Raw genomic sequence first — 17554 nt, forward strand, 5'->3', positions numbered from 1 at the left:
TTTGCCGCTGTCATTTCAGAGTGAGGCGAAGATTTGTTGTTGTTGTCTGGCTTTGTGGGGTTTTTCGTCTGTTTTTTTTGTTTGTTTTTGAGACAAGGTCTCACTGTCCACCGGGCTGGAGTACAGGGACATGATCAGGGTTGCTTCTGCCTTGACCTCATGAATTCAAGCAAACCTCCTTACTAATCCTCCCGAGTAGCTGGGACTACAGGCACGTGACATCACACCCTGGGGTGTGAACTGGGATTTGATGTTTTCAGTTGGCTCCCTAATGGAATAGGATCCCTTACTATTCTGGAATACAGATCGTCTTCATGATGATCATTCTCGTGTGCATTATATTTCTACTAACCTGCTAATTGTTTTGCTTTTTTCTCTTTTTTCTTTCTTTCTTTCTTTTTTTGACAGGGCCTCACTCTGTTGCCCAGGCTGTATTGCAGTGGCAGGATCTCAGCTCACGGCAACCTCTGCCTCCTGGGTTCAAGCGATTCTCCTGCCTCAGCCTCCTGAGTAGTTGGGATTACAGACTTACTGACATACACCACCACGCTGGTCAATTTTGTTTTGTTTTGTTCTTTTTGTATTTTTAGTACAGACGGGGTTTCGCCATGTTGGTCAGGCTGGTCTCACATTCCTGACCTCAGTTGCTCAGAAAACTGGTGAGGTCAGAAAACGCACCCTGGGAGAGGCTGGCAAAAAGCCCCGAACCGCCGTCGCTAGGCCTGGGGTTTTCTTCTGTACTGAAACACTACTTACTACTCATCTAGTGCAGGGACAAAAGCAATTAGACACTTCTGGGAGTTAAAAGGAGACGAATTGTCAGTGCCATTTGAGAAGGGGTATTAAGGAATTTGCCAGGCTACTGACGCACGTCAGGTGCAAACCGCAGGTTGAGAGACAGCTACGTATTTTCTGTCCGTGAAGGTGATAAGCGGGGGCTTGAAGAAAGATTGACGGGGGATTACACTGGCGCCAGAAATAGGAAAGGGCTGCTTGCGGGTGGGAAGGGTGGGTCGGCTTGCTGACTAGAAGGTTGCCTGGCAGTGGATGTAGGATGTAGAAGCGGGACGTCAAACAAGAAGCTGTCGCTTCAATAAAGTCTGAACAAAGACTAGCTATGAAAACGGCAGGAGAGAGTAGGGAAACTGGACCCGTCTCCTCATAAATCTTCCCGCCTTATATTTCGGGGAGGATCGCAGCGCATGTCGGCCAAGACAGGTGAGACTGCGGTTCTGACCTGCGGGCCTCGATGAATTGCGTCAGGGCACCTGGGCTCCGGGAGAGCCGTTCCCCTCCACAAAGTAAGCGTGTTATGTCTTCGAAAGAACGGGGACACCAAGAGCCCCAAAGGCCCTGCTTCCATCCCAGAGAACAGCCCCCCTCTGCGTAGCTGGTACCTGGCTCTGTGAAGTGAGAACACGTTCCCCGCTAGCACAGAAATCCTACAAACTCCTGAGGGGGCTGCGGTTAGGAGCAGGGGCTGTGTGAAACGTGACTCTGGAGGCTAGAGAAAAACACGAAAACTTTCACGGAGGGTCGTGGGCGGCAAGACACCCAGGCGCCGAGGCAAGAGACCGAGGACACGAGCTGTTCCAGTATAATAAAGCATAAAACAAGAAGAGTTATACCAGAGATAGATCTTAGATATGATTATATATCAATATCAATAGTCATTAGTTGGTAGTAATATCTCTTTATTCCCATATTATGATAATCCTCGCTCTGTAATCATAACCTAGGAAAAACCAGGCCCTACAGAGATAGGAGCTGAAGGGACACGGTGAGGAGTGACCAGAAGACAAGAGTGCGAGCCTTCCGTTATGCCCAGCACAGGGCCACCAGAAGGGATCCTGGGTCTAGCGGTGACGCCTTCGTCTGGGAAGACGCCCGTTGCCAGGCGGACCGTGGTCTAGCGGTAGCGAAAAGTGTCAAGGAACACCAGCCGCCGCGTAGCAGGCCGGGAAAGGGAGCCTCCTTTTCCCCAGGGGAGTTTAGAGAAGACTCTGCTCCTCCACCTCTTGTGGAGGGCCCGACATCAGTCAGGCTTGCCCGCAGTTATCCGGAGGCCTAACCCTCTCCCTGTGATGCTGTGCTTCAGTGCTCACGCTCCTAGTCCGCCTTCACGTTCCATCCTGCCCGCCTGCCTGGCTCTCTGCCTTCTAGATAGCAGTAGTAAATTAGTGAAAGTACTAGTTAGTCTCTGATATGCAGAAATAATGGCCTAAGCTGTCTTTCTCTTTGTCTCCTCTCCTCTCCTCTCCTCTCTCTCTCTCTCTGCCTGAGCTGCCAGGCAGGGAAGGGCCCCCTGTCCAGCGGACACGTGACCCACGTGACCTTACCTGTCATTGGAGATGACTCAAACTCTTTACCCTGCCCCTTTTGCTTGGTATCCAATAAATAACAGCGCAGGCAGACATTCGGGGCCACTACGGGTCTCCGCGCATTGGTGGTAGTGGTCCCCCGGGCCCAGCTTCCTTTTCTTTTATCTCTTTGTCTCGCGTCTCTATTTCTACAACCTCTCGTCTCTGCACACGGGGAGAGACCCACCGACCCTGTGGGGCCGGACCCTACAGAGCGTGAGAACCCAAGAGACTGGAGACCAGGGATCCATTTCTGCAATAAGCAGCCTTACGTTGAAAGGGAAGAGCTATGCAGCCTTCGCGCTAGTTAGCTTGTGATAAACAGGCTCACAACTCAACGGCTGACACTTCTTACTTCTCCAGCGAGGAGAAGGACGGCGACATGCCACTTCCTGTCTTCCAGCCTCCTGAGTGCAACAATAACACCCAAGGGCACCGCCAAAGCGGCAAAGCAACGGAAGAAAGCGGTAACGCTTAACGGGCAGCCTGTTCTTCAAACCACGACAAAAAGCCAGGGGAAAGCGCGAACGCAGTCCCCCACTACCACAAATTATGCAGTCGAGTTTCCCACATTTGGGGAAATCGCAGGGGTCAGCACATCCGGAGTGCAATGGATAAGCCTCGCCCTGGGAAAACCACCTTCGTGATCATGGTATCTCCCCTGCCAGGTAAGTATGAGCTCCTGCACCTCCGCCCCGCCACAGCCTCACGCGCCTCCCCCTTTACACGCACGGTCACTTGCCCCGCGCACCCCCGAGCCCTCCTAGCCCTGACACACAGCTGGGACTCTCAGGTCCCACCAGCGGTCCTGAACCCCCCTCCCACGGCACGAGAACTCCTTCGTGGCGAAGCAGCATGTGGCCAAGCAGCCAGCCTCTGCGCTGCCTCATCTACATAGAAGTCGCCCTATCCGTGATGTCACCGACAGTGCCTTTCCCAGTCCCCGTCGGCTCTCCCGCACCACCCTCCGCCAACTCAGCCGACCCTCTCGCTGCCGGAGCCGGCAAGCGGAAGTGACGTCCGCCTGTCCCTTTATTCCCTCCCGCTGCCTCGTCTGTTCTCTCCCAAAGAAGCTGGTGCTTAGCCTCCGTTGCGGAGCAACCTTTCGGCGACCAGCTGGAGCCTGGGCACCCTTCTTCAAATAATGGCTTGTGATGCGCAGACTAGAACGTTTAGGGTTACAAAAGAACCTCGTTTTCTTCACATCCTTATCTTTGTGATGAAGGATTCCGCTTACATATATATATGTAATGATTGGTTTCTTCAGGTGTGTATATATATATATAGATATATATATATAGATATATATCTCCAAATATCCTAAAGGACACTGCCCTTCATCATTCCATACCGTTACACATGTATAGGACCATGCATGGTGATCTCCTCCACACAAAAATAAATGCTGGTGCAGAACAGGTAAGTGAAATTGAGTACATCAGCTTTTGGGCATTTTGAGCCATGGGTCAGACATGTTAGAGCAGGAGGGCAGGTTGACAGCAAGAGGGAGTGTTTTCCTTTCAATTTTCCAATAGCAAAGTGATGTTTGCCGCTGTCATTTCAGAGTGAGGCGAAGATTTGTTGTTGTTGTCTGGCTTTGTGGGGTTTTTCGTCTGTTTTTTTTGTTTGTTTTTGAGACAAGGTCTCACTGTCCACCGGGCTGGAGTACAGGGACATGATCAGGGTTGCTTCTGCCTTGACCTCATGAATTCAAGCAAACCTCCTTACTAATCCTCCCGAGTAGCTGGGACTACAGGCACGTGACATCACACCCTGGGGTGTGAACTGGGATTTGATGTTTTCAGTTGGCTCCCTAATGGAATAGGATCCCTTACTATTCTGGAATACAGATCGTCTTCATGATGATCATTCTCGTGTGCATTATATTTCTACTAACCTGCTAATTGTTTTGCTTTTTTCTCTTTTTTCTTTCTTTCTTTCTTTTTTTGACAGGGCCTCACTCTGTTGCCCAGGCTGTATTGCAGTGGCAGGATCTCAGCTCACGGCAACCTCTGCCTCCTGGGTTCAAGCGATTCTCCTGCCTCAGCCTCCTGAGTAGTTGGGATTACAGACTTACTGACATACACCACCACGCTGGTCAATTTTGTTTTGTTTTGTTCTTTTTGTATTTTTAGTACAGACGGGGTTTCGCCATGTTGGTCAGGCTGGTCTCACATTCCTGACCTCAGTTGCTCAGAAAACTGGTGAGGTCAGAAAACGCACCCTGGGAGAGGCTGGCAAAAAGCCCCGAACCGCCGTCGCTAGGCCTGGGGTTTTCTTCTGTACTGAAACACTACTTACTACTCATCTAGTGCAGGGACAAAAGCAATTAGACACTTCTGGGAGTTAAAAGGAGACGAATTGTCAGTGCCATTTGAGAAGGGGTATTAAGGAATTTGCCAGGCTACTGACGCACGTCAGGTGCAAACCGCAGGTTGAGAGACAGCTACGTATTTTCTGTCCGTGAAGGTGATAAGCGGGGGCTTGAAGAAAGATTGACGGGGGATTACACTGGCGCCAGAAATAGGAAAGGGCTGCTTGCGGGTGGGAAGGGTGGGTCGGCTTGCTGACTAGAAGGTTGCCTGGCAGTGGATGTAGGATGTAGAAGCGGGACGTCAAACAAGAAGCTGTCGCTTCAATAAAGTCTGAACAAAGACTAGCTATGAAAACGGCAGGAGAGAGTAGGGAAACTGGACCCGTCTCCTCATAAATCTTCCCGCCTTATATTTCGGGGAGGATCGCAGCGCATGTCGGCCAAGACAGGTGAGACTGCGGTTCTGACCTGCGGGCCTCGATGAATTGCGTCAGGGCACCTGGGCTCCGGGAGAGCCGTTCCCCTCCACAAAGTAAGCGTGTTATGTCTTCGAAAGAACGGGGACACCAAGAGCCCCAAAGGCCCTGCTTCCATCCCAGAGAACAGCCCCCCTCTGCGTAGCTGGTACCTGGCTCTGTGAAGTGAGAACACGTTCCCCGCTAGCACAGAAATCCTACAAACTCCTGAGGGGGCTGCGGTTAGGAGCAGGGGCTGTGTGAAACGTGACTCTGGAGGCTAGAGAAAAACACGAAAACTTTCACGGAGGGTCGTGGGCGGCAAGACACCCAGGCGCCGAGGCAAGAGACCGAGGACACGAGCTGTTCCAGTATAATAAAGCATAAAACAAGAAGAGTTATACCAGAGATAGATCTTAGATATGATTATATATCAATATCAATAGTCATTAGTTGGTAGTAATATCTCTTTATTCCCATATTATGATAATCCTCGCTCTGTAATCATAACCTAGGAAAAACCAGGCCCTACAGAGATAGGAGCTGAAGGGACACGGTGAGGAGTGACCAGAAGACAAGAGTGCGAGCCTTCCGTTATGCCCAGCACAGGGCCACCAGAAGGGATCCTGGGTCTAGCGGTGACGCCTTCGTCTGGGAAGACGCCCGTTGCCAGGCGGACCGTGGTCTAGCGGTAGCGAAAAGTGTCAAGGAACACCAGCCGCCGCGTAGCAGGCCGGGAAAGGGAGCCTCCTTTTCCCCAGGGGAGTTTAGAGAAGACTCTGCTCCTCCACCTCTTGTGGAGGGCCCGACATCAGTCAGGCTTGCCCGCAGTTATCCGGAGGCCTAACCCTCTCCCTGTGATGCTGTGCTTCAGTGCTCACGCTCCTAGTCCGCCTTCACGTTCCATCCTGCCCGCCTGCCTGGCTCTCTGCCTTCTAGATAGCAGTAGTAAATTAGTGAAAGTACTAGTTAGTCTCTGATATGCAGAAATAATGGCCTAAGCTGTCTTTCTCTTTGTCTCCTCTCCTCTCCTCTCCTCTCTCTCTCTCTCTGCCTGAGCTGCCAGGCAGGGAAGGGCCCCCTGTCCAGCGGACACGTGACCCACGTGACCTTACCTGTCATTGGAGATGACTCAAACTCTTTACCCTGCCCCTTTTGCTTGGTATCCAATAAATAACAGCGCAGGCAGACATTCGGGGCCACTACGGGTCTCCGCGCATTGGTGGTAGTGGTCCCCCGGGCCCAGCTTCCTTTTCTTTTATCTCTTTGTCTCGCGTCTCTATTTCTACAACCTCTCGTCTCTGCACACGGGGAGAGACCCACCGACCCTGTGGGGCCGGACCCTACAGAGCGTGAGAACCCAAGAGACTGGAGACCAGGGATCCATTTCTGCAATAAGCAGCCTTACGTTGAAAGGGAAGAGCTATGCAGCCTTCGCGCTAGTTAGCTTGTGATAAACAGGCTCACAACTCAACGGCTGACACTTCTTACTTCTCCAGCGAGGAGAAGGACGGCGACATGCCACTTCCTGTCTTCCAGCCTCCTGAGTGCAACAATAACACCCAAGGGCACCGCCAAAGCGGCAAAGCAACGGAAGAAAGCGGTAACGCTTAACGGGCAGCCTGTTCTTCAAACCACGACAAAAAGCCAGGGGAAAGCGCGAACGCAGTCCCCCACTACCACAAATTATGCAGTCGAGTTTCCCACATTTGGGGAAATCGCAGGGGTCAGCACATCCGGAGTGCAATGGATAAGCCTCGCCCTGGGAAAACCACCTTCGTGATCATGGTATCTCCCCTGCCAGGTAAGTATGAGCTCCTGCACCTCCGCCCCGCCACAGCCTCACGCGCCTCCCCCTTTACACGCACGGTCACTTGCCCCGCGCACCCCCGAGCCCTCCTAGCCCTGACACACAGCTGGGACTCTCAGGTCCCACCAGCGGTCCTGAACCCCCCTCCCACGGCACGAGAACTCCTTCGTGGCGAAGCAGCATGTGGCCAAGCAGCCAGCCTCTGCGCTGCCTCATCTACATAGAAGTCGCCCTATCCGTGATGTCACCGACAGTGCCTTTCCCAGTCCCCGTCGGCTCTCCCGCACCACCCTCCGCCAACTCAGCCGACCCTCTCGCTGCCGGAGCTGGCAAGCGGAAGTGACGTCCGCCTGTCCCTTTATTCCCTCCCGCTGCCTCGTCTGTTCTCTCCCAAAGAAGCTGGTGCTTAGCCTCCGTTGCGGAGCAACCTTTCGGCGACCAGCTGGAGCCTGGGCACCCTTCTTCAAATAATGGCTTGTGATGCGCAGACTAGAACGTTTAGGGTTACAAAAGAACCTCGTTTTCTTCACATCCTTATCTTTGTGATGAAGGATTCCGCTTACATATATATATGTAATGATTGGTTACTTCAGGTGTGTATATATATATATAGATATATATATATAGATATATATCTCCAAATATCCTAAAGGACACTGCCCTTCATCATTCCATACCGTTACACATGTATAGGACCATGCATGGTGATCTCCTCCACACAAAAATAAATGCTGGTGCAGAACAGGTAAGTGAAATTGAGTACATCAGCTTTTGGGCATTTTGAGCCATGGGTCAGACATGTTAGAGCAGGAGGGCAGGTTGACAGCAAGAGGGAGTGTTTTCCTTTCAATTTTCCAATAGCAAAGTGATGTTTGCCGCTGTCATTTCAGAGTGAGGCGAAGATTTGTTGTTGTTGTCTGGCTTTGTGGGGTTTTTCGTCTGTTTTTTTTTGTTTGTTTTTGAGACAAGGTCTCACTGTCCACCGGGCTGGAGTACAGGGACATGATCAGGGTTGCTTCTGCCTTGACCTCATGAATTCAAGCAAACCTCCTTACTAATCCTCCCGAGTAGCTGGGACTACAGGCACGTGACATCACACCCTGGGGTGTGAACTGGGATTTGATGTTTTCAGTTGGCTCCCTAATGGAATAGGATCCCTTACTATTCTGCAATACAGATCGTCTTCATGATGATCATTCTCGTGTGCATTATATTTCTACTAACCTGCTAATTGTTTTGCTTTTTTCTCTTTTTTCTTTCTTTCTTTCTTTTTTTGACAGGGCCTCACTCTGTTGCCCAGGCTGTATTGCAGTGGCAGGATCTCAGCTCACGGCAACCTCTGCCTCCTGGGTTCAAGCGATTCTCCTGCCTCAGCCTCCTGAGTAGTTGGGATTACAGACTTACTGACATACACCACCACGCTGGTCAATTTTGTTTTGTTTTGTTCTTTTTGTATTTTTAGTACAGACGGGGTTTCGCCATGTTGGTCAGGCTGGTCTCACATTCCTGACCTCAGTTGCTCAGAAAACTGGTGAGGTCAGAAAACGCACCCTGGGAGAGGCTGGCAAAAAGCCCCGAACCGCCGTCGCTAGGCCTGGGGTTTTCTTCTGTACTGAAACACTACTTACTACTCATCTAGTGCAGGGACAAAAGCAATTAGACACTTCTGGGAGTTAAAAGGAGACGAATTGTCAGTGCCATTTGAGAAGGGGTATTAAGGAATTTGCCAGGCTACTGACGCACGTCAGGTGCAAACCGCAGGTTGAGAGACAGCTACGTATTTTCTGTCCGTGAAGGTGATAAGCGGGGGCTTGAAGAAAGATTGACGGGGGATTACACTGGCGCCAGAAATAGGAAAGGGCTGCTTGCGGGTGGGAAGGGTGGGTCGGCTTGCTGACTAGAAGGTTGCCTGGCAGTGGATGTAGGATGTAGAAGCGGGACGTCAAACAAGAAGCTGTCGCTTCAATAAAGTCTGAACAAAGACTAGCTATGAAAACGGCAGGAGAGAGTAGGGAAACTGGACCCGTCTCCTCATAAATCTTCCCGCCTTATATTTCGGGGAGGATCGCAGCGCATGTCGGCCAAGACAGGTGAGACTGCGGTTCTGACCTGCGGGCCTCGATGAATTGCGTCAGGGCACCTGGGCTCCGGGAGAGCCGTTCCCCTCCACAAAGTAAGCGTGTTATGTCTTCGAAAGAACGGGGACACCAAGAGCCCCAAAGGCCCTGCTTCCATCCCAGAGAACAGCCCCCCTCTGCGTAGCTGGTACCTGGCTCTGTGAAGTGAGAACACGTTCCCCGCTAGCACAGAAATCCTACAAACTCCTGAGGGGGCTGCGGTTAGGAGCAGGGGCTGTGTGAAACGTGACTCTGGAGGCTAGAGAAAAACACGAAAACTTTCACGGAGGGTCGTGGGCGGCAAGACACCCAGGCGCCGAGGCAAGAGACCGAGGACACGAGCTGTTCCAGTATAATAAAGCATAAAACAAGAAGAGTTATACCAGAGATAGATCTTAGATATGATTATATATCAATATCAATAGTCATTAGTTGGTAGTAATATCTCTTTATTCCCATATTATGATAATCCTCGCTCTGTAATCATAACCTAGGAAAAACCAGGCCCTACAGAGATAGGAGCTGAAGGGACACGGTGAGGAGTGACCAGAAGACAAGAGTGCGAGCCTTCCGTTATGCCCAGCACAGGGCCACCAGAAGGGATCCTGGGTCTAGCGGTGACGCCTTCGTCTGGGAAGACGCCCGTTGCCAGGCGGACCGTGGTCTAGCGGTAGCGAAAAGTGTCAAGGAACACCAGCCGCCGCGTAGCAGGCCGGGAAAGGGAGCCTCCTTTTCCCCAGGGGAGTTTAGAGAAGACTCTGCTCCTCCACCTCTTGTGGAGGGCCCGACATCAGTCAGGCTTGCCCGCAGTTATCCGGAGGCCTAACCCTCTCCCTGTGATGCTGTGCTTCAGTGCTCACGCTCCTAGTCCGCCTTCACGTTCCATCCTGCCCGCCTGCCTGGCTCTCTGCCTTCTAGATAGCAGTAGTAAATTAGTGAAAGTACTAGTTAGTCTCTGATATGCAGAAATAATGGCCTAAGCTGTCTTTCTCTTTGTCTCCTCTCCTCTCCTCTCCTCTCTCTCTCTCTCTGCCTGAGCTGCCAGGCAGGGAAGGGCCCCCTGTCCAGCGGACACGTGACCCACGTGACCTTACCTGTCATTGGAGATGACTCAAACTCTTTACCCTGCCCCTTTTGCTTGGTATCCAATAAATAACAGCGCAGGCAGACATTCGGGGCCACTACGGGTCTCCGCGCATTGGTGGTAGTGGTCCCCCGGGCCCAGCTTCCTTTTCTTTTATCTCTTTGTCTCGCGTCTCTATTTCTACAACCTCTCGTCTCTGCACACGGGGAGAGACCCACCGACCCTGTGGGGCCGGACCCTACAGAGCGTGAGAACCCAAGAGACTGGAGACCAGGGATCCATTTCTGCAATAAGCAGCCTTACGTTGAAAGGGAAGAGCTATGCAGCCTTCGCGCTAGTTAGCTTGTGATAAACAGGCTCACAACTCAACGGCTGACACTTCTTACTTCTCCAGCGAGGAGAAGGACGGCGACATGCCACTTCCTGTCTTCCAGCCTCCTGAGTGCAACAATAACACCCAAGGGCACCGCCAAAGCGGCAAAGCAACGGAAGAAAGCGGTAACGCTTAACGGGCAGCCTGTTCTTCAAACCACGACAAAAAGCCAGGGGAAAGCGCGAACGCAGTCCCCCACTACCACAAATTATGCAGTCGAGTTTCCCACATTTGGGGAAATCGCAGGGGTCAGCACATCCGGAGTGCAATGGATAAGCCTCGCCCTGGGAAAACCACCTTCGTGATCATGGTATCTCCCCTGCCAGGTAAGTATGAGCTCCTGCACCTCCGCCCCGCCACAGCCTCACGCGCCTCCCCCTTTACACGCACGGTCACTTGCCCCGCGCACCCCCGAGCCCTCCTAGCCCTGACACACAGCTGGGACTCTCAGGTCCCACCAGCGGTCCTGAACCCCCCTCCCACGGCACGAGAACTCCTTCGTGGCGAAGCAGCATGTGGCCAAGCAGCCAGCCTCTGCGCTGCCTCATCTACATAGAAGTCGCCCTATCCGTGATGTCACCGACAGTGCCTTTCCCAGTCCCCGTCGGCTCTCCCGCACCACCCTCCGCCAACTCAGCCGACCCTCTCGCTGCCGGAGCTGGCAAGCGGAAGTGACGTCCGCCTGTCCCTTTATTCCCTCCCGCTGCCTCGTCTGTTCTCTCCCAAAGAAGCTGGTGCTTAGCCTCCGTTGCGGAGCAACCTTTCGGCGACCAGCTGGAGCCTGGGCACCCTTCTTCAAATAATGGCTTGTGATGCGCAGACTAGAACGTTTAGGGTTACAAAAGAACCTCGTTTTCTTCACATCCTTATCTTTGTGATGAAGGATTCCGCTTACATATATATATGTAATGATTGGTTACTTCAGGTGTGTATATATATATATAGATATATATATATAGATATATATCTCCAAATATCCTAAAGGACACTGCCCTTCATCATTCCATACCGTTACACATGTATAGGACCATGCATGGTGATCTCCTCCACACAAAAATAAATGCTGGTGCAGAACAGGTAAGTGAAATTGAGTACATCAGCTTTTGGGCATTTTGAGCCATGGGTCAGACATGTTAGAGCAGGAGGGCAGGTTGACAGCAAGAGGGAGTGTTTTCCTTTCAATTTTCCAATAGCAAAGTGATGTTTGCCGCTGTCATTTCAGAGTGAGGCGAAGATTTGTTGTTGTTGTCTGGCTTTGTGGGGTTTTTCGTCTGTTTTTTTTTGTTTGTTTTTGAGACAAGGTCTCACTGTCCACCGGGCTGGAGTACAGGGACATGATCAGGGTTGCTTCTGCCTTGACCTCATGAATTCAAGCAAACCTCCTTACTAATCCTCCCGAGTAGCTGGGACTACAGGCACGTGACATCACACCCTGGGGTGTGAACTGGGATTTGATGTTTTCAGTTGGCTCCCTAATGGAATAGGATCCCTTACTATTCTGCAATACAGATCGTCTTCATGATGATCATTCTCGTGTGCATTATATTTCTACTAACCTGCTAATTGTTTTGCTTTTTTCTCTTTTTTCTTTCTTTCTTTCTTTTTTTGACAGGGCCTCACTCTGTTGCCCAGGCTGTATTGCAGTGGCAGGATCTCAGCTCACGGCAACCTCTGCCTCCTGGGTTCAAGCGATTCTCCTGCCTCAGCCTCCTGAGTAGTTGGGATTACAGACTTACTGACATACACCACCACGCTGGTCAATTTTGTTTTGTTTTGTTCTTTTTGTATTTTTAGTACAGACGGGGTTTCGCCATGTTGGTCAGGCTGGTCTCACATTCCTGACCTCAGTTGCTCAGAAAACTGGTGAGGTCAGAAAACGCACCCTGGGAGAGGCTGGCAAAAAGCCCCGAACCGCCGTCGCTAGGCCTGGGGTTTTCTTCTGTACTGAAACACTACTTACTACTCATCTAGTGCAGGGACAAAAGCAATTAGACACTTCTGGGAGTTAAAAGGAGACGAATTGTCAGTGCCATTTGAGAAGGGGTATTAAGGAATTTGCCAGGCTACTGACGCACGTCAGGTGCAAACCGCAGGTTGAGAGACAGCTACGTATTTTCTGTCCGTGAAGGTGATAAGCGGGGGCTTGAAGAAAGATTGACGGGGGATTACACTGGCGCCAGAAATAGGAAAGGGCTGCTTGCGGGTGGGAAGGGTGGGTCGGCTTGCTGACTAGAAGGTTGCCTGGCAGTGGATGTAGGATGTAGAAGCGGGACGTCAAACAAGAAGCTGTCGCTTCAATAAAGTCTGAACAAAGACTAGCTATGAAAACGGCAGGAGAGAGTAGGGAAACTGGACCCGTCTCCTCATAAATCTTCCCGCCTTATATTTCGGGGAGGATCGCAGCGCATGTCGGCCAAGACAGGTGAGACTGCGGTTCTGACCTGCGGGCCTCGATGAATTGCGTCAGGGCACCTGGGCTCCGGGAGAGCCGTTCCCCTCCACAAAGTAAGCGTGTTATGTCTTCGAAAGAACGGGGACACCAAGAGCCCCAAAGGCCCTGCTTCCATCCCAGAGAACAGCCCCCCTCTGTGTAGCTGGTACCTGGCTCTGTGAAGTGAGAACACGTTCCCCGCTAGCACAGAAATCCTACAAACTCCTGAGGGGGCTGCGGTTAGGAGCAGGGGCTGTGTGAAACGTGACTCTGGAGGCTAGAGAAAAACACGAAAACTTTCACGGAGGGTCGTGGGCGGCAAGACACCCAGGCGCCGAGGCAAGAGACCGAGGACACGAGCTGTTCCAGTATAATAAAACATAAAACAAGAAGAGTTATACCAGAGATAGATCTTAGATATGATTATATATCAATATCAATAGTCATTAGTTGGTAGTAATATCTCTTTATTCCCATATTATGATAATCCTCGCTCTGTAATCATAACCTAGGAAAAACCAGGCCCTACAGAGATAGGAGCTGAAGGGACACGGTGAGGAGTGACCAGAAGACAAGAGTGCGAGCCTTCCGTTATGCCCAGCACAGGGCCACCAGAAGGGATCCTGGGTCTAGCGGTGACGCCTTCGTCTGGGAAGACGCCCGTTGCCAGGCGGACCGTGGTCTAGCGGTAGCGAAAAGTGTCAAGGAACACCAGCCGCCGCGTAGCAGGCCGGGAAAGGGAGCCTCCTTTTCCCCAGGGGAGTTTAGAGAAGACTCTGCTCCTCCACCTCTTGTGGAGGGCCCGACATCAGTCAGGCTTGCCCGCAGTTATCCGGAGGCCTAACCCTCTCCCTGTGATGCTGTGCTTCAGTGCTCACGCTCCTAGTCCGCCTTCACGTTCCATCCTGCCCGCCTGCCTGGCTCTCTGCCTTCTAGATAGCAGTAGTAAATTAGTGAAAGTACTAGTTAGTCTCTGATATGCAGAAATAATGGCCTAAGCTGTCTTTCTCTTTGTCTCCTCTCCTCTCCTCTCCTCTCTCTCTCTCTCTGCCTGAGCTGCCAGGCAGGGAAGGGCCCCCTGTCCAGCGGACACGTGACCCACGTGACCTTACCTGTCATTGGAGATGACTCAAACTCTTTACCCTGCCCCTTTTGCTTGGTATCCAATAAATAACAGCGCAGGCAGACATTCGGGGCCACTACGGGTCTCCGCGCATTGGTGGTAGTGGTCCCCCGGGCCCAGCTTCCTTTTCTTTTATCTCTTTGTCTCGCGTCTCTATTTCTACAACCTCTCGTCTCTGCACACGGGGAGAGACCCACCGACCCTGTGGGGCCGGACCCTACAGAGCGTGAGAACCCAAGAGACTGGAGACCAGGGATCCATTTCTGCAATAAGCAGCCTTACGTTGAAAGGGAAGAGCTATGCAGCCTTCGCGCTAGTTAGCTTGTGATAAACAGGCTCACAACTCAACGGCTGACACTTCTTACTTCTCCAGCGAGGAGAAGGACGGCGACATGCCACTTCCTGTCTTCCAGCCTCCTGAGTGCAACAATAACACCCAAGGGCACCGCCAAAGCGGCAAAGCAACGGAAGAAAGCGGTAACGCTTAACGGGCAGCCTGTTCTTCAAACCACGACAAAAAGCCAGGGGAAAGCGCGAACGCAGTCCCCCACTACCACAAATTATGCAGTCGAGTTTCCCACATTTGGGGAAATCGCAGGGGTCAGCACATCCGGAGTGCAATGGATAAGCCTCGCCCTGGGAAAACCACCTTCGTGATCATGGTATCTCCCCTGCCAGGTAAGTATGAGCTCCTGCACCTCCGCCCCGCCACAGCCTCACGCGCCTCCCCCTTTACACGCACGGTCACTTGCCCCGCGCACCCCCGAGCCCTCCTAGCCCTGACACACAGCTGGGACTCTCAGGTCCCACCAGCGGTCCTGAACCCCCCTCCCACGGCACGAGAACTCCTTCGTGGCGAAGCAGCATGTGGCCAAGCAGCCAGCCTCTGCGCTGCCTCATCTACATAGAAGTCGCCCTATCCGTGATGTCACCGACAGTGCCTTTCCCAGTCCCCGTCGGCTCTCCCGCACCACCCTCCGCCAACTCAGCCGACCCTCTCGCTGCCGGAGCTGGCAAGCGGAAGTGACGTCCGCCTGTCCCTTTATTCCCTCCCGCTGCCTCGTCTGTTCTCTCCCAAAGAAGCTGGTGCTTAGCCTCCGTTGCGGAGCAACCTTTCGGCGACCAGCTGGAGCCTGGGCACCCTTCTTCAAATAATGGCTTGTGATGCGCAGACTAGAACGTTTAGGGTTACAAAAGAACCTCGTTTTCTTCACATCCTTATCTTTGTGATGAAGGATTCCGCTTACATATATATATGTAATGATTGGTTACTTCAGGTGTGTATATATATATATAGATATATATATATAGATATATATCTCCAAATATCCTAAAGGACACTGCCCTTCATCATTCCATACCGTTACACATGTATAGGACCATGCATGGTGATCTCCTCCACACAAAAATAAATGCTGGTGCAGAACAGGTAAGTGAAATTGAGTACATCAGCTTTTGGGCATTTTGAGCCATGGGTCAGACATGTTAGAGCAGGAGGGCAGGTTGACAGCAAGAGGGAGTGTTTTCCTTTCAATTTTCCAATAGCAAAGTGATGTTTGCCGCTGTCATTTCAGAGTGAGGCGAAGATTTGTTGTTGTTGTCTGGCTTTGTGGGGTTTTTCGTCTGTTTTTTTTTGTTTGTTTTTGAGACAAGGTCTCACTGTCCACCGGGCTGGAGTACAGGGACATGATCAGGGTTGCTTCTGCCTTGACCTCATGAATTCAAGCAAACCTCCTTACTAATCCTCCCGAGTAGCTGGGACTACAGGCACGTGACATCACACCCTGGGGTGTGAACTGGGATTTGATGTTTTCAGTTGGCTCCCTAATGGAATAGGATCCCTTACTATTCTGCAATACAGATCGTCTTCATGATGATCATTCTCGTGTGCATTATATTTCTACTAACCTGCTAATTGTTTTGCTTTTTTCTCTTTTTTCTTTCTTTCTTTCTTTTTTTGACAGGGCCTCACTCTGTTGCCCAGGCTGTATTGCAGTGGCAGGATCTCAGCTCACGGCAACCTCTGCCTCCTGGGTTCAAGCGATTCTCCTGCCTCAGCCTCCTGAGTAGTTGGGATTACAGACTTACTGACATACACCACCACGCTGGTCAATTTTGTTTTGTTTTGTTCTTTTTGTATTTTTAGTACAGACGGGGTTTCGCCATGTTGGTCAGGCTGGTCTCACATTCCTGACCTCAGTTGCTCAGAAAACTGGTGAGGTCAGAAAACGCACCCTGGGAGAGGCTGGCAAAAAGCCCCGAACCGCCGTCGCTAGGCCTGGGGTTTTCTTCTGTACTGAAACACTACTTACTACTCATCTAGTGCAGGGACAAAAGCAATTAGACACTTCTGGGAGTTAAAAGGAGACGAATTGTCAGTGCCATTTGAGAAGGGGTATTAAGGAATTTGCCAGGCTACTGACGCACGTCAGGTGCAAACCGCAGGTTGAGAGACAGCTACGTATTTTCTGTCCGTGAAGGTGATAAGCGGGGGCTTGAAGAAAGATTGACGGGGGATTACACTGGCGCCAGAAATAGGAAAGGGCTGCTTGCGGGTGGGAAGGGTGGGTCGGCTTGCTGACTAGAAGGTTGCCTGGCAGTGGATGTAGGATGTAGAAGCGGGACGTCAAACAAGAAGCTGTCGCTTCAATAAAGTCTGAACAAAGACTAGCTATGAAAACGGCAGGAGAGAGTAGGGAAACTGGACCCGTCTCCTCATAAATCTTCCCGCCTTATATTTCGGGGAGGATCGCAGCGCATGTCGGCCAAGACAGGTGAGACTGCGGTTCTGACCTGCGGGCCTCGATGAATTGCGTCAGGGCACCTGGGCTCCGGGAGAGCCGTTCCCCTCCACAAAGTAAGCGTGTTATGTCTTCGAAAGAACGGGGACACCAAGAGCCCCAAAGGCCCTGCTTCCATCCCAGAGAACAGCCCCCCTCTGCGTAGCTGGTACCTGGCTCTGTGAAGTGAGAACACGTTCCCCGCTAGCACAGAAATCCTACAAACTCCTGAGGGGGCTGCGGTTAGGAGCAGGGGCTGTGTGAAACGTGACTCTGGAGGCTAGAGAAAAACACGAAAACTTTCACGGAGGGTCGTGGGCGGCAAGACACCCAGGCGCCGAGGCAAGAGACCGAGGACACGAGCTGTTCCAGTATAATAAAACATAAAACAAGAAGAGTTATACCAGAGATAGATCTTAGATATGATTATATATCAATATCAATAGTCATTAGTTGGTAGTAATATCTCTTTATTCCCATATTATGATAATCCTCGCTCTGTAATCATAACCTAGGAAAAACCAGGCCCTACAGAGATAGGAGCTGAAGGGACACGGTGAGGAGTGACCAGAAGACAAGAGTGCGAGCCTTCCGTTATGCCCAGCACAGGGCCACCAGAAGGGATCCTGGGTCTAGCGGTGACGCCTTCGTCTGGGAAGACGCCCGTTGCCAGGCGGACCGTGGTCTAGCGGTAGCGAAAAGTGTCA

General features: G+C 51.6%; 4 non-coding genes across 4 annotated transcripts; all 4 read right to left on the reverse strand.

The window, feature by feature from the left end:
• Positions 1-2872: 2872 nt before the first annotated feature.
• Positions 2873-3036, reverse strand: LOC134735061 (U1 spliceosomal RNA). The gene has a single exon (XR_010117920.1). It is a non-coding gene; the product is annotated as a U1 spliceosomal RNA (small nuclear RNA).
• A 3741-nt stretch (positions 3037-6777) lies between these two features.
• On the reverse strand, positions 6778-6941 carry LOC134735062 (U1 spliceosomal RNA). The gene has a single exon (XR_010117921.1). It is a non-coding gene; the product is annotated as a U1 spliceosomal RNA (small nuclear RNA).
• Positions 6942-10683: 3742 nt separating this feature from the next.
• On the reverse strand, positions 10684-10847 carry LOC134735063 (U1 spliceosomal RNA). The gene has a single exon (XR_010117922.1). It is a non-coding gene; the product is annotated as a U1 spliceosomal RNA (small nuclear RNA).
• Positions 10848-14589: 3742 nt separating this feature from the next.
• LOC134735064 (U1 spliceosomal RNA) lies at positions 14590-14753 on the reverse strand. The gene has a single exon (XR_010117923.1). It is a non-coding gene; the product is annotated as a U1 spliceosomal RNA (small nuclear RNA).
• Between the last annotated feature and the right edge of the window lie 2801 nt (positions 14754-17554).

This window comes from Symphalangus syndactylus, chromosome 12 (assembly GCF_028878055.3).
Source record: "Symphalangus syndactylus isolate Jambi chromosome 12, NHGRI_mSymSyn1-v2.1_pri, whole genome shotgun sequence".
Taxonomy (NCBI): domain Eukaryota; kingdom Metazoa; phylum Chordata; class Mammalia; order Primates; family Hylobatidae; genus Symphalangus; species Symphalangus syndactylus.